Genomic DNA, 6,000 nt, shown 5'->3' with positions numbered 1-6,000 from the left:
CCTGGAAAGAAGGGCTGCTTTATTGACACTGGCCGCTAGGCCATACTTCCACATTTGATAGGGTGATGAATGAGGGATCTAACTGGCTGCTAATACAGTTCTTTGCCCTTCTCGCCATACGTGACCCGGCACCCGTGACTGGGTGTACCTACCTCACAAGACCTGTAATGAGCACTGAGCTCACAGTGGTGTCTGACAATCTGCTAAGCAAGGATGGCACCCGTATAACTTCCCAGCCACAGGTGTTGCCTGAAGTGACCCTGGTGCTGTGGCTAGTATTCAAAGAGGCTATGCCACCGGAGCAGTTAGAGCACAGCTGCATCTGTACTTGGAAGAGCTGTTTGGTGATGACCTGGGGAAGCAGCCCCCTACAGAACCTGCAGCAGAGCAAGTGCCAGAGCCTACTGAGTTTCTGTTGCCATGTTTGCTGCTGTTACTGTATGGATGGGAGGGATTTCCAGTTTATGGCCCTATGAAGTTATTAATATAAGCCAGGGGTTTAGTATGCCTGTGTTCATTGTGGAACCCACACCATTCCCCTAACATCCTCCACCCTCCTTTCCTCCAGCACCATGTGGGTTTCAAAATGAGCCCCACAAAATGAGGAAGAAAAGTTAAGCTGTTATCCTGAAACAGAGACCAGTTACTTGCTGATTGTTACAAGTATAGGTTGGGGCTCCACAAATAGCCTCATGTATCCCTCTTGTGAAATACAACAGAGCTTATAAATAGACCAAACCTGTACTGGCCTGGACTGTCTGTAAACGGAGTCTCAAAAAACCCTGGCTGTTCATACAAAACCAGAGTGTGTATTTAGTTCATAGCTGCCTTAAATATGAATCCAAATTACAGCGGAGGATGGCTGTCTTTCTGTGGTAGGAGTCCCTGTGACTGGCGATCAGCCAGATCTGTTCATGGACACAGGGTGCTTGTAAGGAGGCATATGACATCTCTGTGCTAAATCAGCATCTTCTTTATGAGGAATTTTCACTCATTACTGACGTGACAAATGTGAACTTCTCATGGAGTAGGAACTCCAGATGGTTACGTTCCAGGGTGGGGCGTGCCTATTAGGGCTACCTCTGTAACTCCCGAGCCCCCTCTGTAACACTTCCTGGAGGTACCCAAGGTTGTAAGACATCTCGCAACCACCTGGCATTAGCACGAGGAAGCCTTGTCTGTGCCTGGTGGAGGTCAGTTCCCTAACACCACCAGCCTTTGGCAACACAAGCACTGCCTTCCAAGCCTCCACAGGCCCTACTCTCTGTCGACAGGTTACTGATAGGCACGCTCCAAACCCAAGGCCTCCGAACATCTGCATATTGGGTCCAGCCCCTGTTCCACTGGACCCCCTAAGGAACAATACACCACAGCTTACCAGTTACACTGTAGAACCCAGCTCCACTTAACACCCAGCGCTCAGATTTGTTTATAGAGAAAGCTAGTATTGGTGTATTTAACAAAGAACCAATTCAAATGATTAGAAGCAGGAATATTGGAAACAAAGTGTTCCATATGAAATAAAACTATAATGGGCATATTAGAGCCCAAATTTAACTAATAAGACACTGTCATGTTATAAGAACAAAAGCTCAATCAAGGCAATGAACACTGACATATGAAACAAACAAATGTAACCTGTGTATACATCCACTCCTGTCCAGTTGTGACCTGCACATATAAAATGCACCAGAAAGGCCAAGGACGACAGAGGGACAGGGGACACCCAGAAATAGTTGTCTGTGTCATTTAGCAGCATGCATCTTCCACTGTTTTGGCACTGAGTTTGGTTATTGTGATGTACATTTTGTTTGCTGCTAGTCAGTCTTTCTGGTTCTTACTTTGGTACCTAATAACTACATGTTTAAAATAAAGTGTTGAATTTGCACACAAGACTACAGTAGTAAGTTTTATTATATGTAGTGTTAAAGGTGGCATAAACTTTAATAAATGTCATCCCATATCCATTCTCAATAAACCACAGCAGAGGCTTGCCTGCTGCTTCTGGGCCGCATGTCAGCTTGTAAGTTCATAACACTTCACACCAGGCTGCATTCCTGATGCCTCCAATCCTGGACCAGAACCATCTACACTCCAACAAGCACAACCACTCCAAACAGATGTCTATCCCTCTGAGAGTTCTCAGCCCTGTCAATTGGTGGAAGGATCCCCACAAGGTTGGCATGGGAGTCCCATTTTTGTGTTCACCACCCACAAAGACCATCACCACAGACACCTCCCTAGTGAGCTGGGGAGCTTATCTCCAGAACCTCATGAAATAAGGCAGATGGACACCTCAGGAGTGTTCTCTTCCCATCAATCAGAGCAGTTCGGTAGGTATGCATCTACTTTCTACCCAAGATCAAGGATCACTTGGTCAGAGTCATCATGAACAGCAGAGTGTCCATGTGCTACACAAACCTCTAAGGAAGAGCAAGATCCCAGTCCTTGTGCACAGAGGCAATACAAACTTTGGAACTGATGCGTAACCCACCAAATTGACATACCATCCGCATATCTGCCTGGTCTGCACAACACCATAGCAAACACACTGATCAGACGTTTTTGCTAGGACCAGGAATGGGAACTGGGTGATCCAATCCAATGAAAGATTTTTCTTGCCTGGGGATTCCCAGGGATAGACCTCTTTCCAACACTGTTCAATACAGCATACCAGGAGTTCTGTTCCAGGGGAGGATGTAGCTGCAACTCTTTAGGAGATGCCTCCCTCACCTCACCCATTGGCCTGGAACTCTGTTCTGTGCCTCTCGCCTAATACAATTGTGCCTGAAGTTCCCAAACAAAGTAAAGCAAGAGAAAGCAGTAATCATCCCCTGAGCACCAACCTGGCTGAGGCACATATGGTTCCTGGACCCGATCTGCCTGCCTCTGTGGCTACCTCTTTGCTTGCCTCTGACCACAGACCTACTGACCCAAGGACTGGGCACAGTAGTCACCCCAGTCTATCCATACTACATTTCAAGGCCTGGTTCCTTGATGGCCCTTGGGCATAGCAGAGTGTTCTTTCAAAGTACAGAATGTGCTGTTTGAATAGTAGAAAACCCTCCACAAAAAAGACTTACTTGCAAAAGTCGAAACAGTTCTATTCCTGGTGCGCCCAGCAGGTATTATCACCCTCTGAGTCACACTTCACTCACTGAGTTTAAAAACCCTGAGTTTGTCACTGAGCTCCATCAACGTCCACCTGGCTGCTACTACAGTTTTTCACTTACCTGTTTCGGGGTTTTCAGTATTCGTGCACCCTGTGACTTCAACATTCAACTTTAACCAACCTATTTCCTCACAACAGAGACCCTACTCCACCATGGGACCTTAATCTAGTTCTCAACACTTCAGGAAACCACCCTTCAAGCTCATAGCGAGTTCTCTCATATGTAAAATGAGGATAATCCCACCCTCTCACTTCACAGAGATGCCAAACTATTAATGTTTGCAAAGCACTAAGATACTGTGGTGATTAGTGCCATAGAAAAGCCCAGGAGGAAATTAATTCTGTCTTCAGAGCAGGATTTGAATAGTATGGAGTAAACAAAGCCTAAGGCCACACGTTGAACAAGGATAACACAAAATAATGCATCACTGCCCATTAATTGAGAACTGTCCCTCCTGTGCACTGAATGAGTCAGGGGTCCTGTGGAAAAAATAATGTAATTATATAATTAAGGTCTGTATTAATGCACAGAGGGTCCAAAATGCTGGTATTTCTTAACTTTTGAGTGCTTTCCACTGCAGCGTTAACAATCTTTTAATACAGACTTTTTAAGTACTAGTCTAAAGAAGTTATAGAGCTAATTGCTTAATTTTAGTCATTATAATCTGGTCTCTGGACTATCAGCTTGGCAATCCCTTACACAAAGTCAAAATTTTTCAGAACTCTCCTACATATACTGGAAAAATAAAAATAAAAAAATGTATCCATGATAACAGCAAGGCCATATAATTTGTGTGTGTGTTGAGCGGTTGACAGAATACTTGACTTTGAAGGGGAAGGGAGGGGGGAGTGTGGAAGCGAAATTGTCTTTGCTTTAGATTGTAATAAAATTTTCCATGACACATGACCCGGTAACTGTATTTTGTAACCACTGGGAGTCATATACTCATCCGTTGAGAAACACTGATCTAGATATTATGTTGGATAGGTTCATAATTTGCGACAGTAGCTGCAGAAACAGATAGTGTTTGTTTGAAATAATATAAATATATTGATGAAAGTAATCACTGGAGGTGAAGTACAGATTTGTAATGTCAATATTCTACCACAAGGTGGCAGCAAACTGAGTTTGTGTTTTGCGTCATTTTGTGTCAAGGTTCACATATTTTAGCCAAACTTAAGTATTCTTTTCTTAGTCACACTTGCAACACTGTCCCTTTCCTGCTGTACTCATTTCAATGTTTTATATATAAAATAACCCATATTTTAAAATTTGTAAATTATAGACTCTTTTTTTTTTCTTAGATTCTCCCAAGTCTAAATCAAAGAAAAGGAAAAAAGAAAAACGCAACAAAAAGGTAAATATTTGCTGACAGAAATAAATAGCAATCCAGGCAAAAAAATTTAAATGTTACTGTATTCTGATGTGATTAAAACTCACCTGGGAATCAAAATAAGGAACATAATTGTTCATTTAAAAGGAGCCATTTCTGTGGTGATATTAAATGAATTGAAATTAAAATGTACAAATTGACTGTTTCAGAGGAAAAATTAAATGGAGCTTCTTCTAATAGTGTCTGGAATAGGTGCAAGTAGAATTTAAGGCACTCTTTGGGAGGAATTGGGGACCCTGGCATGAGTTCTGTTACTGACCTGCTGCCTCTGTCTATGCAATCACTGCATTACCGGTATGAAACTTCTTGTTAAACACCTTGGGGACCTTGTGTGACTGGTGCTATATAAAACAGCATCCAATTCTATTGTGGTAGCTTTGCTGCAATAAAAATGCCATAATGGGATTATGAGTGAAGACAGTTGCATTTACATTTCTGTAACCAGCTCCATCATTTGGCAGCACAGAAAGGAATGAATTCACCATTATGTTTAGAAATGTATTAGCTTCAGTTCCACCGAATGTTTGTGGACATCAGAAACAAATGATAACTTTTTGAAAGTAATGTGGAACAGACTACAGATTTTTCTAAATTCTGTTTAAGCTTAATAAGCTTGTTGTGTCCCTCAAGAAAATATAAGCAGGTTAGATATAATAATGTAATCTGCATTTTGTTATTGTCATATACTTTTTATTTCTATCACTTTCTGCTCAGGGATTTCAGATATTTAGTGAGGCAGGGAGGACCAGACCCCCCCAGAAACAGGGTCAGGGAACCTACCGCCACTTCTGTTTCCTGGGATCATGGGGGTCGCTAGGCCTTAACAAACATCAGCCTCTTTGCTGCCCCCCCCCCCCTTAATTACATCTCCCAGAGTTGGTCCAGGCGTGGGGAGCTATGGCAAATGTGACTTCCAGGACAGTTGCAGGAAATTTGTGAGTTCATACATATTTGGGTTGGGTTTTTTTCTCTTGTGCTTCTGTGAGAAGTATGAGCTTTGCATATGTGTCTTGTACTTGTAGAAGAGGAAGAAAGAGAACAAGCTGAAGAAAAAGAAAGAGAAGAAAAAAAAGAGAGAGAAATCAGGGCCTGTCCAGCTTTCTAAGGTACATGTGCTGGCATCTGTTTCATAGTGCTCTGTTACGCTCCCGTTCCTCCCCATGCACAAGTGTTTATGAAATAAAAGGCCCACCAGAAAATGGAGTACAGCATGCCTAGCTTCTGCGCCCCACGAGAGGGAAGTTAGTGTCTGTTCCCTGCATGATAATAAAATGTGCTTATTAATATAACGTTATTTAGAAAAGTGTGAGCATATTTTTATTCTTTGAAATGTATCACAGTGTGTGATCTCGTTTTAGTACCTTAAAGACAAAAAGAAGACCGAAAACTACAGTATGATAACAGGAAAAAAAATTAAGATGAAAATAAAGAAGA

The sequence above is a fragment of the Chelonoidis abingdonii genome, chromosome 3, assembly GCF_003597395.2.
Source record: "Chelonoidis abingdonii isolate Lonesome George chromosome 3, CheloAbing_2.0, whole genome shotgun sequence".
Taxonomy (NCBI): Eukaryota; Metazoa; Chordata; order Testudines; family Testudinidae; genus Chelonoidis; species Chelonoidis abingdonii.
The sequence above is the reverse complement of the archived record's forward strand: the minus strand, read 5'-3'. Positions refer to the sequence as shown.